This window comes from Anastrepha ludens, chromosome 2 (genome assembly GCF_028408465.1).
Source record: "Anastrepha ludens isolate Willacy chromosome 2, idAnaLude1.1, whole genome shotgun sequence".
Taxonomy (NCBI): domain Eukaryota; kingdom Metazoa; phylum Arthropoda; class Insecta; order Diptera; family Tephritidae; genus Anastrepha; species Anastrepha ludens.
This window is the reverse complement of record NC_071498.1, coordinates 3694409-3717209: the sequence shown is the minus strand read 5'-3', so window position 1 is coordinate 3717209 and position 22801 is coordinate 3694409. Positions and strand designations below refer to the sequence as shown.

Sequence of the window (22801 nt, the reverse complement as noted above, 5' to 3'; positions counted from 1 at the left end):
CTCACAACACATGTGACTGGATGCACCGCTATCGAGTATGAACTTATCTCTTTAGTCACTTTTCGCACTGCCCCAATACTGCATTACCTGAATTGTCTTTCCTTTTGCTTTTGTTTTTGCATTGAATGCTTATGTGACCTTGCATACCGCATATGTAACACCGACGCCTGTCTTGACCTCTATGTGACTTCTGCTTCGCTGAATTAACGGACAACACACGCTCTGCTTCTAGGTTGATGTTGTTTTCAGCTACGCCGTTTGATGCACGACGATGCTCTTCTTCCAGCAGCTTAGATTTTAACTGTACCAATGTTGGAAGTTCGTCTCTCGCCTCGATCGCAACAACAAAATTTTCCATCTCCTCAGGTAGCGCACACAGCAACAAAATAGACGTCATAGAGGTCGTCTGGAATCGGTATTGAAGCTCACGTAGGCTTTCAGCGATTGAACAAAAATTGTTGATTTGTGGGCTTAACTCTCACAACGTTGAATTTGGAAACGAACCAGATTTTTAAATAATGGCATCTTTCTTGCTGGTCCACGTGCGTTGTAGATTTCATCGAGCCTCTCCCAAGCCGTCTTAGAATTTTCACAATCCTTAATATAGATGAGCTCTGAACTTTTCACATTTAACGATTCTATCCGATTTACTGAAAGTGCGATCCAACTTTCTAAGCAGATAGTCTCAACCGGATATCAGCAGTCTAGCGTAATTAGCAGACTCTTCATTTGAACGCACCAAACGAAATAATTGTCACCGTCTAATTTTTCAATGTTTATACCGTTCATTTTAATTCACACAGAATTTATTTGTTCACTCAAAAATTTATTGTTTACCAAAATTTATTGTTCACACAGAACGTATTTCTTTTCTTTTCGACTTCGACCGATTAAATCCCATTTTCATTAATACATATGTATATCATTTATTTTTACAAATATTTTTAGCGACACACTCTGGCTCCATAACCCTGTTATCTATTAAGCAAAAGACACGTTGTTTAACGTTAGGCGATTCACGATTTATTGAATGTAATAACAAAAGTAGCATAAGGTTAGAGTATAATATTGGAAAGTGATAACGGATAAACATAGTGGAGAATTAGGGTTGTACTTAACACAGTATATAATCATACATATAGGTACATTAGGGTCGCACTTAACATATTATAGTATATGATCTTACATTCACCTTGGACAAAGAAATCATTCTAGATGCGTAGAGTAGATCGCATTCGATCGCCTGGGCTAATTTCTTGGTTGTTTCTGTTCCGTTCGAATTGGGGTAGTCTTTTACAATACATTTCAAGCTCTTCACCATTAATGCAATAGTAGGCAAAATACCTTGCGTAATAACTAATCATCTAAGCCCCCAACAATCAACTGTAGGTTACGTTAGGTTAGACATATCTGGCTGATCTGATTAGATCTCAATAAGGGGCCCTACATGGGTTACCAGTGTTTTTGGAGTCGTGTTAAACATGGCGAGACGCGTTTACGCAAAATTGGTTGGCCGAGTATATTTGCATTATTGTTGTTTGTATTCGTACGTACTTACACACATATGTGCATGTACGTCCGTACCTTTCACACGTTTTAACATATAATAATAAATATCTCAGTGACTGGTAATGACCCACATTTATTAGCGCCTAATGCCTAAATAATTGTTGCAAATATCTGTGTGCAGATGGATTGATGTATGTATGCACACGTGCTCGTGTGTGGTATGTATGTAAGACATGAATACAACAACAAACGAGGCAATAATTAGGCAGCACAATAATTACAATATCAACAAGTACAAAAATATAGATGCAGGTCAGTATAACAAACAGCTGCGAGTGGGCAATCACAGACAGAGTCAGCTGAGAAAATATGCCAGTTTGTATGTAGGTAGACTCGGCTACCATTTATTAGTAATTACACAGTGCGATAAAAATCTGTGAAACGGTGACGCGAAAGCGGGGGTCAGGTGTGAAGTTAATCAAGCGTGTAGCCACTTTAAAATGCTGATTAATAGTTAATTGAAAATAATTTTCAAGCAAAAAGAAAACTGAAAAGATTTTATAATGACAGATCAAGTGATTGAATTTGTACGGATGCGGGTATAAAAGTAGACAGCTCAGCATGTGTGTATGTGTTCATATAAATGTACGTATATATTATACATATCAATTTTTTTTCACATAAGAAATTTTGCCAATCAGCTGCTAACGGACTTAAAGACAGGTGCTGCTGTGAGTTTCAAATTGCTGCTGCTGCTTCGAGTTGGACTGACTATTTAATGATTGTTTGATATTTGATTTTAATTACATTTTTTTCCAACAATGCTATTCTTTAAACTACGTTTACACGATTGTGGCTTACTAAAGACTTTCCCAATTTCAAAATGTGAATTTTAACAATTATTTTTGCGATTAAAAATGTTGTTTAAAAAAACTCCAATGCATAAATTTTCATGCTTGAGCCGGAAGTCATGAAGCCACTTTACATTACAAAGCAGATTTTAATATATATGTTCCATTGTCATTGTTGTTGTAGAGCTGCGTTTTAGTAAACGTGTTTTAATAAGAATTTTATAAGTAATTTTATGGTTAATAATTTTTTTGTTTAATAATAGCAGACAAAGCTTTTGTCACGAAAATAATAACTGCAATATTTTTGCTTCTAGAAGCGGAGGTAGTTGCAGACGAGAAGCAGAAAGAGCAAAGCCAATGTTGGTACTTTCAATTGTATTGTTAAAACACAAATTGCGAATAAATATATCAGCTGTTCTTTGAAGCGCTTGAGAACTTAAAATGATGCATTTTTTTATTATAATCTGGTAGATGGAACAGCATCAAGTCACACGCCATAAATAGCAGGAGGAGCTCGGCCAAACACCCAACAGATGTGTGCACCCCAATTATTTATGTTTCTTTAGCTTATCAGACAATTTCAAGGCATTTTTGTTTTTTTGGTCTATCCGATGTCCATTTTTTGCCTACTTTTTCAAATAAATCTGGCCATATGGCATAGATGGTGACTGAAATATTGGAATAAATCGATTGTGGCACACCATGCATGGCAAGTTGCGCCGCTTTATTGGAACCAAATGTCGGCGATGTATTGCAGAATAATTTTTGGAAACTAAAATTCAGTCAGCATGGCTCGATAGCGCTCGCCAATTGCCGTAACGGTGTAAGCCGATGATGCCGCCAGCGTGTAAACCGCTAAAATAAAATGAGCAAAGTGACTCAGCCACCTTAGTTGCTGCAGTAACCGTCATCTATGCGATCAGGGCCAAAGAACTTTCCGTGTCAAGTACTTTCCTCTCGAAAACTCCAAGAGTGGCTGCATCTGATTGTTTACCTATCCAAGCTTCAGCGCCATAGAGAAGCGCCGAGATGATGAGCGTCTTGTAAAGTGTTGTTTTTACCCCTCGAGAAAGGGCTTTAACCCTCCATTGCGCACATAGCCCAAAGTAGCCTCTATTGACAAGAGTTATCCTTCGCTTCAATTCAAGGCTGACATCGTTTTTGCTGGTAATAGCGGAAGGAAGTTATGTGAAGTCCTCGACCACATCGAATTTATAGTTGTCAACATCGATCTGTTTCAATAGACGTAAAAGCGGCGGCGACATCCCACTTGCTATGACCTGGTATGCAAAGAGCTGGCCACATTTATAGAGAAAAGTTCCATAACAAAGTTGAAGAGGTCGCATGACAATGGTCTGAAATCTCGACCAGTATCAGAAGGTTAAGGGAGGTCCTTTCCTACCTTGACGGAGCATTATGTGCTGCTCAACGTCATTCTGAACAGCCGTATCAGCTTAGCAGGGATGCCGAACACAGACATTATGCGATAGAGTTGGCCGAGAATCGAACTATAAAAGGCTGCCTTGCAATCGACGAATAGATGGTGCGTGTCAACTACATAAGGCGGCGCAAAATTAATCACCCTATCGGAAGATTTATAAGCTTTGCAAACGACGTCATACGTCAATCATGTTTGACACTTGTGAACTAAACAGTTGCAGCATACAAACAGAAAATCAATGCAGCGCGTAAAGGCCAACATAAAGATTTTAATGATTTTCATAACTTAAAATCATTTTCGTTTTATTTACTAAAAGAGTTATTCCAAAATCAAATTGAATGATTAATTTTGCACCATCTTATACTCGCTGCGTATACTCAGCCATAAACGTGAGTGCCTCTCAACACTTAGCCACTTCTTCACTTATTCTCATTTAGTTTTAATTTTCTTATTCCAATGCAAAATACTGAAGTAGTGAATGAATGCCATTAGGGAGGGGGTGTGTGTTTTGAATAGCATAGCGTTGTGTTGTTTTGCTTTAGAATTTAGAAAAACCTCTAGCATACCTGCTTTAACTAAAAAGGGTGTGGTTGCTAAAAAATTTTTATATTTGTGGATTGTGGGTGTGAGTGAGGTGGATGAGTCAAGCGCGCGAGGTAGCATATGCCCCTCAAAATATGTAAAAAAAATATATATTTGAATGTGTATGGAAATTTTGTTAGTGCTTTTAGCATAATATATGCCCACTTATACATGCATGCACACACATTTATGTATTTGTAAGTGCTTTTGTTTATTTACTGTGCAGATATTGCGGTGGTATTTGACTTTGAAGTGGCATCTCCCGCAAGTGTGGGGCGCTTAGTGACCGCTGGACTGCGTGCTAGCTTCCGCGGTATAAACATACGAAGAACTTAATTTTACTATAAACATTTACACGCTTTTTCACTTTCACACCTCTCTTAAGCGGAATATAAAATTGAAGAGGAGCAAAATAAAGAAATAAAAGGAAAAATAAAAAAATACAAGAAAAATAAATAAAAACAAAAAAGAATATAAAGAAATGGTATGCCAATTAATCTGGCGAATCACTCACAAACTGATAGATCTTTACACGTGTCTTTGCTGTTGCTAATGATGTTCGTCTACACAAATGCAGATGTACACATATACGTACATATGCTTATAGAGGAAAAGTGATTTTCACCGAGGCGAAAAGTACTTTAGCTGCACTGCAAAACACTACTTACAAGAAGGTAACATTGCTTAAAGTGAAATCACAAAAAATCGAATCACACTATTGTTGCAAAAATAAATATCTCTCTCTAGATTCGCCACAGAGCGGTGAGGAAGTCTTGGAAATATGCAAGAAACCAGCTAGGAAAACCATCAAGACCATGACAATGCCTGTGTCTAAATATCCTACAGAACAGTTAAGCAAATATGTATTTGCGGAAATTATCTTAATGTCTGACCGTCCAACAAAAAAGGCAGAACTCATGGAAACAATGAAAAAGCAGCGACTTTTTTCCTTAAGGCGGAATTTACACTACAAATACCCTCAAAATTGCTGCTCTGAAAAATAAGTACTCTTATGAAACTAAGTAGTCACATATTATTAAGTAGCCCATATTAATAGAAAAAGAAGCCCATTTGAGCGCTTTAAGATTAAAAGGCATCTCCGATCAAAAAGTGGGAATATGAAAGGGCATCTAAAAAGACCTTAGATGACTTTCGGCATAGTCATATTCCTTATAGGGTTGTTACATTATCACCTAAACCCATTCTCTTCAGGCACTTTCAAGCTCCTATTAATGAACGTACGGCCTAGAGAAATAATGCTATTAGCTTTAAACCTGGCTCCCAGATATGGTTTACTGATGGGTCTAAATTAGAAGAATCAATACGTCTAAATTCCAAAAATCAACTCCAATTCGTTTTTACCCAACAATCTTCCAGGCAGAAAAACATGCCATCAAGATTTTTGCATGCTTTTAGATATGCAAATGGCTTTCACAGATCTTCTATTAACTTTGGTCACTTCAAGTATGGTAAATGAAGGCCGGAACCTTCTTTACGCGTTAGAAAACTTCAACACAGTATTATTAAGTTGGTTTCATGGACTTGAGAGATAATGGAAAAATGTAATTGCTGACTATTTAGCTAATACATGCCTGTAAGCCTTTCTGTGATCCCAAGCCTTTTTGTGAGCACATTAACGAATTTCTCAGAAAGTGGGATGAGAAGAGGAATTTCTGATAGGCTGGGATAGAGTGATTAATTTTGCGGCTACAAGAGTTTAAAATGGAGTAAAATAAGATTTATAAATTATCTTAAGTACACATACAATTTGTTTCTTTAAATTATTAATCGTTACAAAAATACTCAAAAGATATAAATGGACGCAGGCAATAAATAATTCACCGCGATTTGTTCAACTGTGATTTCCGATCACTAAGTAGTTACTCTCTTATTTGGTGTAGAGAGAAAGTCACATACATACATACATATTTTGCTTATGGCCAATACAGCCAACTTAACTCCAAATGAAATTTTACTTTCATTTGCTGAACGTCAGATGGTCGATTTATCTGTCTGTATTAATCACTGTCTACACGTAGAACGCGTGTGCGACACAGACGCGAACTCTTTCAGCCATAAAAATCTACTTTAAATCTGATTCCACATTACGCAATATACTGGGCATGTGTGCATGCACAAATTTATGGGACACAACAGCCATCAACTGTCAGTCAAGCAGCAAAAGCTCTCCCTGATTTTGCAAAGACAAATCGAAGAAAAACCAATAAGAAAATCAAACAATATTGAAGGAAGACAAACGATTTTCTTAAATTTATTTTTGTTCGAATTTTGCGATACAGTTAAGTGCGGGTGTGTGTATGCGTGTGTATTTAAGTATGTAGTACATATACGGGTGGCCTGAGGTAAAGGACCGCAGATGTAAGTTATTTAAGCACACGATTTTTTTACAAAAAAAAATTTAGTTCCCTATATTTTTCTTTTTAAACGTTTGCCAGAGTTGCCAACAGTATATTGTGTTTTAAATCAGCCTTATATATCTTATATATATACTTGTATAGGTATATAGGTATATACTTAGAACAAGCAACTATACACACCCTGCCTGTTTACGGTAGCCTATTTATAGGCTATGCCAATTTTACTTTAACACAAATTGCCGCATTTGATTTAGCACGTAGCACAATATTTCCACCTACTCACACACACGTATTTACACACGAGCAGACGTTAGCACATACCCCTACAAACTTATATATTTATTTATGCCGTGTAAATATCCTCGTAAAATTTCGATTGACTTTGATTTGTGATTATAGTTTGTGGTTATGTTTATTGCAAATTCCACGCTCACACACGCTACCTCTCCGCTTGCCTCTTGCAGTCGCTGTCCCTACGCCAACTAAATATATTTACTTCGAACATTCCATTTTAGTTAGTCACTTACTTCATTTTGTTTTTTTAGTGTAAACACTAAACGAATGCAAGCTTCGATAGGCCAGCGGGCGTACGTGTGGTATGAGTGACCTGGATTGCTTGTATGCGGCGTGTGTGTATGTATATATGGAAAGCGATGAAAATGTTGGGTATTTAAAGAAAATTTTAATTCAGCTGGAAAACGAATTTAAAGTGCATTTTTTAAGTTAATATAATTAATTGACTTCTGTGTCGAAACATTCGGCTGGGATATGAGAAATTTTATGATTCTGGAAATTTCATTTTTGGATCTGAACGTAGTTTTAAGCCTTATGCAATAGAAGTAAAAATAGTACAAAATGGCAAGGGAAGTGTTGTATTAGATCGAAATAGATTTCTTACATAATCTACTCGTGGTTCTTATAGTTCATATGATTAACTGCGTAGTAAATCAGCTTAAGGAATGCACTGTTTGTGCGAAATAAAAGAAAAATAGTCCCTTGGGCAATAAAGAGTGGTCCATTCGTAATTTAAAGTATATATTTTTTTTTACTTAGCAGCTTTTGGTAATACATTTGAGTTGTACTTTAATTCATGAATTAATGATTAAATAAATAAATACAAGGCGGCGCAAAATTAATCACCTTATCGAAAGATTTATAATTGTTGTGTGAATAGGCCTGCTGCAGTATACAACAGACAAACAATGGAGGGCGTTAAGATATAAATAAAGATTTTCCGTTTTTTTATTTAGTAAAAATGTTATTCATAAACAAAATTGGATGATATTATTTTGCGTCTAGTTGCAATATTTAATGGCATAAAGTATATATTAAATAAGAAAAAACAAAATAAAAAATTTTTTGTAATATATATATACATATATTTTTTTATTTAGTAAAAAGGTATTAAAAACAAAAATGGGATGATTAATTTTCCGCCACCTTGTATGGCTGACACTGCGCACAGAGTATCTATGAAATCGATTATGCTTCAGCCGTTATGAACAGAAAGTACAGGGATGTCTTTTGATTTTCAAGAAAATTGTTCTATCTTCCTAAAACAATGGATTTTATAACTGCACATACAGTTTTTTACTTATGAATTTAATTAAAGGGTCATAAAATTTCAAAAAACTAAAACAAAAAAAAGCTTGGTTGTTGTTATGGTATTTTTTTTTATTAGTAAATCTATCTGTATTGAAATGTGCTGTAGGCAGGCACAATTCTTCTGCGTGTTTTATTTGTGGTAGTCTTGTGTGCAGTTTTATGCATAGGTGCCTTAGAACCTTTTTTGTTGTTAGCGCATTTGAGCAAGTTTGCATGCAAACTTCTAACTTTTACTCTTTTTCTATTAGTATTTTAGGTGTTTAGTTCAATCTGTGTTTTCTTAGTGCACTTTTTCTTCCTTTTTTTATCCATTAACTTAATTCTAGTCTGTAATATTCTATATAATCATAGACTCAATAAACAAATAAAAACGAAAGAAAGAATGCCCAGAAATGCCTCATTATCAGGGAATGTCCACTGACAATTTTGCAATAACAGTTCACGCACAGCATCGATTTTTTTTTTCTTTCCGCTTTTGAAAGATCTTCATGGAATTCGTTCTTTAGCGAGTTGCGACTACTATGGAATATTGAAAGCCAGCGTGACATGTTAAGAATTGATTTGAATCAATCGGCACACTGGTTTTAGTTGAACTCACGTCGAAGGTCGTAAAAAATCGTCGCGCGAAACTTTTCACGTTTTTTATCCAACCTGTAAGCAAACCAGTTAACAAACGCATAAGAAACGTTTCTGAATACGGTTATCATAGAATATGTCAAACTTTACTATAATAATATAGTAGTCGAAATTTTTACTTGGACCGTTGCGCCCCCTCCCCATGCTTGGTGGAAGTAAAGCATTTAAAAAAAAATAAAATCTAGGGTTTGTCAGACTCACGCACGGTAGAAGTGAAACTTCTAAGTTGGTTGTTCCATGCATGGGAGCCCCGGTTTAGATCTCTCCCCCCTCTCTCGTGTTAAATTCAGGTTTTCATATTTTGTGTATTAATTACGAGTTTAGTGAATTTTCTATTCAAACCCACACGTTAACGAGGTTATGTATTCAAAATCCCTCATTCGTGATGTATTTCATCGTACATTTATGTGATATATTTTTTGATATATTTATTTGATATATTTACTTAATATATATTTACCTTGGATTGCCATGTATTTCATCAGGCATATTGGAGACAACTATCTGTTGATGAGTCGCATCTGATGCGCAAGTTTGCGTCACATCAGTCTCACTCTGACTCATTTTGCCCGTAACTTAATTGTTCACCAACACACACTGAATTTCCTCTAAATAGTTACGCAATAAAGAAAAATCAATAGCCGTAATACGTATATTCCTTCGATTTAGCGATATTGTTAAAAACTATTAAGAATATCGCTTCGTTCAGTGCGAATCACAGGTCAACGCAATATCCTAACCTCGCTTCACACTTACTGAACGGCTGATGCACGGCGTGGGTAGTTTGCTATAGAGCAGTGCTGTCCATCCCATACATCAATTGATGACACGTATTCTTACTCTCCATCGTTCAGTCGTTAGCAAACCAGCAACGAATAAACAACACGTTTGTCCGCGACGCTTAATGTATGCAATACAATGCCCTGTGAGAACTTTTTTATGCTAGAAAGTGCCTTTGGCGACTTGCAATGCCTTTTATGTTACAAGTCGTTCAAAGGAAGCTATAGATGTAATATCAAAAGGCATTTCGATGCCTCCCACAAAACTTTTCTACTCCAATCCAATATTTATTTATTTTGGTTTAAATTTCCCACTGGGCTGCTCCCATTCTCTCGTTCTCACTTATACACTCATATTTTTCATTTTGGACAGCACTGCTATAGAGCAAACGGGAGAGAAAGAAAGGCATTCGAGAGAGAAGGGGAGAGACGACGTGTCTCGGTGGCTCCCTCACATCGTTCAGCGCTTGCGATGCGAGAGAGCGACAGAGAGAGCGAATAGGCGAGAGTGGGAAGGAGCAGCTGCTCCTTGGCCCCGCCCATTTGACGGATTTCGGTAACGCTCCGAACTTACCGTTTCACTCGCCTATTTTCAATCTGCCTTGGGGCCCCCGACGCGCCTAAAGAAGTTTCACTTCAATAAATAAATTTGACAAAAAAATTTCGATTCCTCCCACAAAAATTTTCTACTCCAATCCAATATTTATTTATTTTGGTTTAAATTTCCCACATTTTCCCAAATCACACGAGCGCGACGGCCATTCGACCGGTCCATTTCTGGAAATAATGCGCTCATCGAACTTACTCTTCAACAAATCAATTGTAGTGTGTGCTGTGTGGCTTGTGGCCCCGTCCTGTTGAAACCACATGTCGTCTAAGTCCATACCATTCAATTGCGGCCAAAAATAATCGTTTATCATGTCGCGGTATCGATTTCCATTCACAGTAACGTGGCGATCGTTCTCGTCAACGAAAAAATATGCGCCAATTACGCCGCCGGCATGTAAACCGGACCAAACAGTGATTTTTTCGGGATGCAACGGTGCCTCATGAATCACGTGTGGATTGCTTTCTGCCCAGTAACGCATATTTTGCTCGTTGACAAAGCCATTGAGCCAAAAGTGAGCTTCATCACTGAAGATGATTTTTCGACTTTAAACTTTCTTAACAGAACACGCATTTTTATAATAAAATTCAATGATTTGCAAGCGTTGCTCAAGTATGTAGCGTTCCATGATGAAATGTATACTAATGAAGTTTACAAATGACAAGCGAAAAATAGAAAATATTGCGTCGTTCGCCCTCCCTATCGGAAAAAAGTTGAAGCGCACCTATTGAAAAACGCTGTACAATGGTCTACTGACTGAGGGCTTGAACTTGTCCAGGCCACCACAAATCTAATCTACACCTCTTACCCCATATTAGTCGGTATTTAATAAAACACCTTAAAAAAACAAAGAGATATTCTTTACCCCTTCCCTCTCCGTGCTTCACTAACCGCATCCACATCAAGCATTTTCTGGATAGGTACCCTATCTTCAAAGAGTTTGCATTTTTTAGTTAAAATTTTCCGCAAGATGACCTTAAATATCTAAAAACAATACCACGACTTATTACTGGGACTCGCCCGTACCTGAACTATCTTCCTCTCGCAAGCGAATTCGCACATTTCACATTAAGAAATAGAAAATTAGAATCAAGCGCCACCACCATAGTTTAAATGAATCACCAAAACCACCAAATGCCAATATCCGAAAAATTCAGGCATTAAAATTTCCGTTGAATGCTTATTGCACAGCTTGCATTAGCTTCCGGCAGTGATTAATCTCGGGTATTTACTAAAAGATTCTCCTTTTTTTGTTGGATTTAATGAGCAGCGCTCAAAGCGCATTAATATTCGCGTCATTTCATTCCCTGAATTTAATAACCATAAATGTTTATTATGAATTATTCTGATGCACATAAACGCTGATTTTTTATAGCAAATCTATTCTGTCTGTGCAATTTTATTGGAGTTTAAGCGTTCGCATTGGCAGCAGGCCGCATTTGTCATCGCTATTTTGTCACTTTGATACTCAGCGAGCCTATTTCCTAGCGATGACATATCGAGCAATTGTACTCTATTTCAGAATTTTATTACCTAAATAATTTCAAAAATCATAGCCTACGTATGCACAATTATTACAAATATTTGCCACCTTAAATAGCATAGAGAATTATTTAATAAAAATTTATAAATTGATGACGAATATGAAAGTCACTTATCACTTCAAAATTCGTGGAAAAACAATTCGAGGTGTTAACAGAAATATTAATATAATATTTTGCCACATATTTTTCATGATGATTCGCTGTCAAAAGGTCCCAGATATGATAACGTTATCACACCAATTAAGCAGATGCGAAAGAAGAAACTAAAAAGAATTCATGAATGGTAGAGTTTCTCTATAAAAGCAAAATGTCTCGTTCCAGATCCGGCCAGTTTAGTTTTTCAAGTCAAGTGCAAAAATATATTTGCATAAAAAGCTTGTTAGCTTCAGAAAAAAATTGTTGATGAGTATTACAGAAATTTTAAACAATTCAATTAAATTTATTTTATACTCAATTGAGCGGAACAGAAAAATACTTGAATGCTAAGAAATTTCAAAAGAAGTCGAATAAAACTTATATAAATTTACTAACTGTAGCCGGCCTTCCTGTGGTTCACTCTAAGTAAATGGCAAAGAAAGAAAAAATGTGTTTAATTCCACAAAATTTTAATTATTCGTATATTTTCTTGGAAGCCGCTCAAAAAAATCAGTGGATTCTGCTCCACTAGATGATCTAATATGAAAGGATGATCTAATTCTTTCAAAAATCACTTAAAAGTAACCAAGGAAACCAAGAATGGAATCTTTCCCTCCACTAAAAATTGTTCAGTGTAGAATTAGGCTTTTCCCATAATGGAACGTGGAAGGAAACCTAGAATGGAGTCCGCAAGAAAATAGAATTCGCGGTCTCCCAAGAAACACTTGGAGACGATCTACACTCTGCAAACTTGTCGCAACCAATATAACGTAGGGCACTGCAAAAATAAGTTCCCGGAACCGGATCAGATGGAAAAGCCTTGTAGAGGCCCTATGCTCCCAAGAGTGGTGAAACAAGGAAGAAAAAAATTTTCTGAAAAAATTTGGCTTACGAATGATTTGTCAGATCAGAAAGCTCCCTGAAGCGGCTATTAGTTGATATTTGAGTAATTTAATGCGGGCGACAATGAAAAGCAGACGAGTGTATTTCTGCCATCAAAAAGCTCTTCACGTTTTCCACAAAGGGGAGGAGTAGCTCAGTCAAAATGGTGGTAAGCGCCAATTATATACACATTTATAGCCACAGGATCTTAAAAGCGGTTTCGAGGAGCATTTTGTTACGGGTAATTGGTGCAAAAAGCTGTAAAATTTTACTTAATAGTTTAACTAAAAAAATGCCCACAAATACTCGTATTTTCAAAAAAAAAAAAATTTAAGTGTATTTATCCTAAAATTTGACTTATAACAAAAGTTTTTCCCGAATATTGAATCTACTTGCTATAATTTCTATGGGCATCACTTGGGAATTTGGCAGACTATTTGCCATTGTCACTTTTCATACCCAGCGGGTAAAGCGCATATGAATTTAAAAAGAAAAATCGTACTGTTGTCCTTGTCGCGTTGTATCCTTGGTGTTTAATATACCTAATTCTAATTATTTTTTTATTTCATATTTATATCACTAAAATCTCTGTATTTGTTAAGAGCAACACATTGTAACGAATTTTCGGATTCTAAGTGTGGGCAAAGTCAAGAGGTGTGGGCAAAATTTATTTTTCAAAAAGTCTGTCGTCAATTTGCGGCCGCCATTTTAATTAAAAATTTGCGGCCAATTTTCAAAAGACAATTTTATATTGGCAATCTGACGTGTTTTAATCCACTAGCCTCCCAATTTAAAGCAAAAATACTGTTTTTTCTTGATTTACGTACGCCATCCGCCATTTTTTATTTTGAAATTTTTACCTCTGACGTGTTCTTTAATCAAAGACATCAAACTCTTAGAAATGTAGTTTTAACTTTGATTTTACTAGTGACCTTCTACTAGGATTAAAGAATTTTTGCCATTCACCTGAGTGACCTGATTTGCTCATCAGCTCCACATATTTTGGCCTTATGTTGGTCGGATGGCAGCGCCCGCTCATATCTCAAATGTACTCTGCTTTTAAAGTATGAGTTAGGTGATATCTCTGAAAATCTATAAAGTCAAAGTTGTAACAGCCTTTCAAAATGAGCCTAACTCCGCCTCTTGCATTTACAGGGTGCTCGGCTTTCTGAAACGCGATATGGCTTTCTTGTGGCTTATGGTTTATGCAACAACTGAAATACAATTTTCCGCTCAAACATTTATGTAAAAATAAACCAGCCCTAAAAACTGGCACTACAAAGGTGACCAACTTCTCTGACAAAAAGTCTGCAATGGAGACGTTGAGACAAAAATGAATAATTATGAGATATTTCGCTCGACATTTGCATATTTACGAATATCATTAGCTCGAAAATGCCTTCAATATCTTATGAAACTTTAAGCGTAAAAGCGCTGTAAGAAAACGTATGCATGTATGTGTGTTAAGCGTCGTGACACTTGTCTTACAGCAACCCAACGGCTTAAGCGGAATTCAAGATAACTCTCGCAATTGAAAAAAAAAATTTTTAATTTTGAATGAGTAATTATTTTTTGTTCCCAAGCTCCCAATTGCTATAGTTTTTTGTTCATTATTGTTGTTGCTGCTCTGGGGAAAACGTGTTCTTTGCATTTCATTACAGCCGTGCAGTGTTTGTGTAAATGTGTGCTTGTGTGCTTGTGCTCCACCGCTATTATTTACATCAAAAGGCCGATACGGAGCGCTTGCTATTAAACTACATATAAATCACCTTATCTTTTGATATTACCAGCATTTATTTGTATTCGTTTTACTTTTGCTTCAAAATGTTGCTTAATGGTTGCCTTTTAAATCGTTTTTAATTTTAAGCATTTTCTTAACAATTTTTTTCTTTTCAATTCATTTTTTTAGTTTTAGTTTTTTTCCGAAGCAGTGTCGTTCCTTGGCATTTTAAAGCAATCGCTGTCAGCTTCCAAAACAAAGCAGCACCTTCCTTCATTTGTTTTTTTTTTTTGCCTACCTGCATAATTTGCTTTAAAAATATTCAAGTGAAAAAAATACAACAAAAAGCTTCGCGCTCGAACTCCAGGTAATCAAGTTCAGTAAAAAGCAGCAAAGAGCAACAAAAACTCACAAACACTTTACTGTGACCGACAAAAAACTACAACGACAGCCTTTTAAGCTTTTTGTTAATGAATTGTACGCTAATTTATTGAGTGTCATTCATTTTGTATGGCTCAGCCTAGCTGTCTACTTCTTCCGTGAGCCACTCCTCATCTCGCTGCGTGCTGCGATGCTTTGCCCCTCCAACGTTTTTGTTGTTATTGGTCATTACCACTACTTATTATCATTATTTATTTCTTATATTATTAAAGATGTTGTTATATTACTTTTTTTGCTATGTTTTCTTAAGATTGTTGTTGTTGCCCTCAAAAAAGCGTGTTTGCTAATTTTTTTACAAACAATTTATTAATGAAAACATTTATGTTTACATTTAAAAAAGTATGAATTCATTGCCATAGCTCTTAATTAGATGAGAAGTATGGCTTTTGAGGTGACAAAACAGACAACAACAAAGTACACTGTCTAATAGCATTTTTGCATTAGCTTAACCAGAGCTGGTTCAAACTTCTGAAAAATAGTTTCGTGCTGATTTGGTAAGCTTTGCTGGTTCCAGATTTCAGGCTTAATCTTTTAACTAGTCTGAGTGTCAAGAAGGATGAAACTTCTTGAACCAGCTCAAGCGCTAACTATGTCGGCAGACATAATATTCTGATGCTAAAATGAGTCCCGGAACACGTAGGTATTTCTTGTAACGAGACCTCTGACTCTTTAACTAGGATGGGTTCTGAATCAAACTTCTTTGGCCGGGAACGCGTTCTGCCACTCCCTTCTGCAGCCAATAAAGTCACGGTTAGCAAACGAGTTAGTTTAACATACACAAGCGCGCTTGGCATGCTAATAGACCCTGCAGATGGACAAAACTCATTTTACCTGTCATGTCCGACCGACTGTTGCAGATCCTGCTGTCATTAAGCTAAAGGAACTATAGGCAACTAGTTGGACTGGTAGGCATCTCAGACAGTGCACTTTGCTCAGCATGTGGAGAGGAGACCACGGCGGACCACTTTCTGTGCGTTTTCCCGACCTTCGCTCGAATCAGGCTTGAGGTCTTTAGTGAAAGATTCATACCGAACGGTTGAAGCTCACTGGTTGTTGTGCGCATGTGGACTTCTTCGATTGGAGGGGTCGGTCTTTTAGGCTTTACGCAGTTAAATATAGTTTATATGCGAGTATGTGCAGATATCTCTGCTGTTTTTGTAACAGCATAAAATATTCCACCTTATATTTTTGTGGATTGCCGATGAAGCGAAAGTCCTTGGCCGGATATAAATCTGATTTGTTCCGTCATCGTAGAACCGACTGTCGTGGGAACTGGCTGAAGTCTTCCTGCAGCTCTGCATAAATGAGGTAATAAATTTACAATTTTTATAACTACTTATTAGCATGACAAAAACATGTCTATATACATTTACGAAGTATCAAAAATGTCAGAGTGTTCTTGGGCGCTACAGAGCAAAACTCTATACTAATCAGAAGTGATGATCAATTTAATTACAGCCAACATCATGACACCATTATAGCTGGTCAAACCACAATACGTCACACCCAATGTTTTTATTAACAGCATCACAGCGACAAGGCACGTATATGCACCGCCTCGATAAACTCGAACATAACTTAATCAAAACTACAAGATTTCCTTGAAGATTACACATCACAACAGCATCGGCGCACACGGTAAACATCATGAGGCGGGTCTTTTGTGTTGGAACAAGCTTTTCAAATTTGTTTTTCTGCTTCGGATTGCATGGCAAATAACATTTGTGCTACTACACATTAAAACAGCATTTAATAGCTAATAATGAACAACAAAACATCTAATGAAATTTGTATATTAATGCAAATTAGTTTTTAATAAAAAATCAACTCTAGTAACTATTGTATGATAAATGAATTGAGTAAATATTATACGTATGAATAGTAAATATTATATATGTATGTATGGGTGTATGTGGATGTACTAGGGCCCTGCAGGAAAAGGTTCAACTAGTGAAATAAATTGCTGGTGCAGGATGAGTATGATTTTGAAAAATTTCCAACCACTTCAATTCAACCCGTTCAATTTTATACTTCGTCCGAACTCTCAAAAACGAATTGCTCAGAGGGACCAGTTCGTCAAGCCTTGTCTTAGCGGAGTATACTGGATAGAAGGGCGTTGATAAATCAGCATTAGAAGGTGCAAAGAACTGCTCCAATTAGAATCCAAGCGACATTTCGGACCTTTTTGGAGCGCTCGGGTCCGCAACACTTAACGGTCTACTAAATCTGATATCCTTAGGGTAAGCAGTTTATTTAAACTACGATTACAGTTTGATTAAACTATGAAACTACTTTATAGAAGCTTCGCATAAAACTGCACGGTATTTGACCAGTTTACATCTAAGCTTGGATCCCAGCAAATTTTTCCCGTCCACAAATCAGTTTCAGAGAAGCGTGGTGGTGTGTGTAAAAATAAAGTCCACCGAACTCGCACATAAATGACTCAAAGTTGGACGATCAACGCTCGTTGAAGGAGTCGTCTAAATATAACAAAGATGTGTTCACTAAAGTAGCATCCACTTGGAAGATAAATATGTTTCTAGCATCGAGGCGGCAATCAAAGCGATAGGTTCACTGCTGTTGCATTTAAAATTTGATGGGGGATGTCTGATTTCACTTTCGCTCACATCCAAATACTTTGCTAGAGATTACACGAACTTGCGGCGAACCGCATGGTTGATGAGGTAACTAGGGAGGAAATCCGTCATATGGATACATCACATGCCAGGAAAGATTTCCTTCGGCTACCTATAACCTTATTTAAATAAGTAAGGTCCGAGACAGCTCAGGCAGCGATGGGCAAAGTTGCGTGGTCTTTTTGGCACTCGAGGAAAGTTCTAGAGCTCTCAAAACCAAAACTCCCGTGGGAGTCTTAACCAAACATTACCTTAGCTACATGTGGTTTGCTCTTGTATAGGTGGACTTGAAGGTAGCTGTTCTAACAATGCCTCAATTATTTTGAGTGGTTACAATCTGATTGCTATCTTCATATATAGTGAGACTCAATATAACTCCGAGTCCCTTTAGCGGTAGCTGCCAACAGAATGAGCAGGTGGAATCTTCGGGACCAAAACTTTCTTCTTGGCTCGTAGTATGTTCCCATTCATCGTCATTCAGATATTGTCCTCGCCTCCCCCTCTCTCTGCACATTTTTTATTTAAAACTACGACATAGATCGGTTGAGCGGCACTGTCCATGTGAGCTCTATATGAAAGACCGAAGCAATCGAGTTACATTTTGCCACAGCGAGTTGTGAGAGTTCAGCCCCTTGGGCTCGCGGGGCAACGAAGATGGCACCTTCAAGCGAGAAATTGCTCACCAATGTCAATGTGTCATGTAAGAAGAAGGCCAGAGGACCAAAACAGACAGACACCTACTTGGAAGTGCGGATGATTTACACAGCTATCACTAAGTTAGGGCAATAAAGGTAGCAGCTTGTTTGCCTAAAACACAACCGGCTAACGAACCGTTAGACTCCTTATGCTGCAACAAATTAGATATAGAAATATATGTATGTATGTTAAATTAGTAGTTGTTGTTTTTGTATGTTTGATCAAGCCACATAAGCCGCATGCTGCTAAGTGAAACATGTTTCCAAATGTACAACAAAGCTAATATCAACAGAAAATACATAAAAATAAATTGTTTCAAATTTAATTTAAAATAAAAATAAATGCTCGTAATGCATTCAAGTTTTTATTCATTTTCCAAATATGTTTAAGCTAAATTTATGTATGCTTCGAGTTACTCATCCACTCCAAAAGTGGGGACCATAAAAACCGCAGGAGATAGCTTGTTTCGCTGCGCTGCTGGGTGCTGTTGTTAATATTTTTTGGTTCTGTTTTTTTCTTTGTATTGAAGTGTTAGTTTATTTTAATTTTTTCAAGAACAGAGAAATTCATTTGCAAACATCAGTAATTAGTATTTATTTTTAGGCACCAGAAACGTCATTAAAAATTGGGTAATTTTTCTCAAATTTTAGGCGATTTTTTATTTATTTTTTTATTTTTCTTTGTTTTTGTTACTTTTAAAACATTTTTAAACTCGCATGCGCACGCATTTACATATTTAATTGTATATTAGCAAATAGCTTTCCTTAAAATATATTCATCTCCATTTACCCTTTTTTAACTAGATGAGTTTTTCAGCCGCCTCGTTTGGCTCCCTTCTCCCACTTGTTCTTCAGCTATTTCTGGCGAACGAGTATATCTACTTAATTGAGAATTAATCTCATGCTGACTTGCTGCATGCCAAAATATTTTGCACTTTCATAAAAATACGCCAAAACCATCAATCTTTTTATTTTTCCTTTGAAATTTTTCTCTTTTTCTTGAAAAAATTTCCAACATTTTTCATTCTCATTTAATTATTACTCAAAACAATGGCTGCAAATAAAAATGCCAACATCTAAAGTGTATTAGTCAATTAAATTTATGCGCTTGAACTAAATTTCGTATCTGAGGGATTGCCTGGTTGTCAGCTGTGAAAAATAGGCGTTAAATCCCCCTGTGAACCGTTAAAAAAAATACAATTTTCAAAGATTGACCACAAGTGTGGAGTACATATATAGGTGCCTATATAATGGATTTAATATGCAGCACATGACGCGCGCGTATTTAGATTATATACAAAGGGTGGGTCGTCGTCTGGCTTCCTTTGCACTGACAGCTATATTGCTCGCCGAAAAAGTGGCGGGCACTAAGTTAGAAATGTCCGCCGAACAAAATAGTTCACTTTAAATAGGGTGGGCCATGTAAAATTTGCTTTTTGAATCGGGTATAAAAAAAACGAATCCATATTTTTTCAAACTTTTTTTTTATTTTGAAGATTGAACATTGTCATTTATGAATGAAAAATAATATCGTTCAAATGACTGCCACGACTGGCTTTACAGTAGGCCATTCGATCAGCACATTTTCGATTGTTTGGGCTCCAATTTCATGGATGGCAACTTCGATTTCGTGTTCTAAAGCATCAATCGTCTCTGGATGGTTCGCATAGCATTTGTCCTTAACGGCTCCCCACAAAAAATAGTCCAATGGGTTTAAATCACAGCTCCGAGGCGGCCAATTGATATCGGTTTTCAAAATCGGGAGCCAAAAGTTCGAGTGTAACTTTGGCCGTGTGACAAGTTGCACCGTCCTGTTGAAACCAAATGTCGTCCATGTCATCCTCTTCAATTTTTGGAAACAAAAACTCGTTGAGCATTTCACGATAACGCTCGCCATTTACTGTAACCGCGGAAGAAGAAGAAGACTCACCACTTTGGAAATAGGTTTTCAATATTTCCCAATTTTGTTCAAGCGTATAGCGTCCCATTTCGTAAATGTCAAACCTTTAAGTAAATTATGAACACATCTGATATGTCATTTGTGTTACCATTCTCAAAAAAATTGGTGGTTCAAAAAGCAAACGCTATATGGCCCACCCTGTATTTGAGCAACGTGTCGAGATACCACACATTTATTTTCAAAGTGAGAATATGTCAACAAGACAGTGCAGCCGCAGAGACTTACAGTTAGATGCCAATTTTTGACTGCTCTCAGCTGTTCGCCATTTTTTCGAATATACGGAGTGAGGCATAATTACAGCTATGGCGTCCGTTTTGATAAATGTATGGCGCAGAAACTTGGACGATGCCAATATCCGATGAGGCGTCCCTTGGAGTGTTTGAGAGAAAGATTCTGCGGAAAATTTTTGGACCTTTGTCCATTGGTGGCCGCGATTATCGTATGAGGTCTATGAGCTTTACGACGACATAGACATTGCGCAGCGAATCAAGATGCAGCGGCTTCATTGGCTGGGTCATTTCGTCCGAATGCATACAAACGCTCCGGCTCTGATAGTATACGATGCGGTACCAGTTGGTGGTAGCAGGGGAAGAGAAAGGCCTCTTCTGCGTTGGAAAGATCGGATGGAGAAGGACTCAACTTCACTTGGTTCACGAGGTTATCGCGCTAATCAAAAAGAAGAAGTCCGATTTGCTGGCATTTTATAAGCTAAAATTTTGACGATATGAATTTTGACGATATTTGGCTTTCGCAAGTTGACACCAGCTCTTTGAGTAATCGAAATTTTGCACAACGTGTTGCGCTATCTTGTCATTAATCATCGTCGCATTGCCAGTTGGCTCCATGGATATTAAAAACAGTGGAAGAAAAAATCTCTGTACTATTATACTACATAAGCCCGCCGTGCCTCCGAGTTACACGGTCTACTCGATCAGTCCAATTTTTACCTACTTTTTCTTATAAATCTGAATAATAAAACTTTATGAGCTCAATCCGCAGAAAACAGATACAAACGATGCTTATTTGGATTCAATTCTTGCACGAGCTGTATTTTATATAATAACCGATAAACGCTTACGCGGTTTTGAAGCGTGACTACCATTCAAAGAGAGCGTAGGTTCGAATCTCTCTGAAAGACCAATCGGGAAAACATTTTTTTTAATTATTCTGCAATTCAAAATCTTTCTGCGCAAGAGAAAGTAACTCGTACAGATTTTTTTGTTTCAAAGTATGTAGCAGAAGACTTTAGAATTGTCTTAAATGAAAGCCATTAATTTCTGATATCATATCAGTTCCACACTCCAGATGGAGTCTCCATACAAATGGGCAATTAAAAATGCAGCTTGACGGCTTGCTTGATAAAAAATGCTTCATGCAAACTCAGAAGGAACTGCAAACTTGGAAATGGCAGCGAAAAATAAGCCCTGCTATACCAACATACATAGATATACACATACACACACGCGTACACACATTTATATTACAATCAAAGTAAACTTAAGTAGACATATGTAAATACATATGTACGTAAGCTTACGCATTCCAGATGACAGCAGACGTCAGCACCCAAGACAATGGCAAAGACAAAGATATAAACCGAAAAGTACACACAGCACAGGCAACTACAACAAAAAATGAGAAAAACAACAACAACGAAATACTATATAAAATTCGAAAATGAAAGTAGTAGCAAAAACAAAAACAAAAAAAATAAATTTAAATATATAAAAAAATCATTTAAAAATAAAAGGGCAAGCAGAAGACTATGAGGGCCACAATAAGTCACTGACTAGCCGTATGAGTGACTGCCTAAAAGACCGACTGACTGATTGATTTACTGTGTGGGTATGTAACCGAGTACTCAAATTTGGCGCAACGAATGACTGACAGCGTGACGTACCAAAACAGGCTGACTGCTTATTACCAGCTTACCAGCTTAGCAAATTGAACAGCTGTAGCGAAGACGGACAGGCAGGCAGGGCACCGTACATTTGGCATTGTGCAATTAGGTGCTTCTTCTCGTTGCATGCGAATTTAAATATCTCTCTTATTTTTGCTTTTTATATTCATTGCTTGGTTGCTGTTTTTTTTTTAATTATTTATTTAAATGCTAGGCAGTAAATATTGATAGTCCGAATACAAAAGAAGTTGTGTATTATTTTAATAAAAGTTTGTTTAGTTTTATTAATACTAGTATTGTTCTGGGAAAGTGAAAAAGAACTTTCAAATGAGAGTAGTTTTTGTGAAATGTTGTATTTGAGTAAAGTTTTACTCTCCAATGTTGAGATTATTTGTCTAATGTTGCAACATTTTCATATAATATTTATTTATTTTATTTTAAATTAAGTATCCCAATATGAATTTTGAGAGAATGCTTTTTTCAACTTTAAATCAGAATTA

At 36.8% G+C, this 22801-nt stretch overlaps 1 protein-coding gene across 1 annotated transcript in view; it reads right to left on the bottom strand.

Annotated features, from left to right (window-relative positions):
- Positions 1–22801, bottom strand: part of LOC128861235 (putative uncharacterized protein DDB_G0293878) — a 53126-nt gene that overhangs the window by 766 nt on the left and 29559 nt on the right. The gene's annotated exons all lie outside the window — the stretch shown is intronic.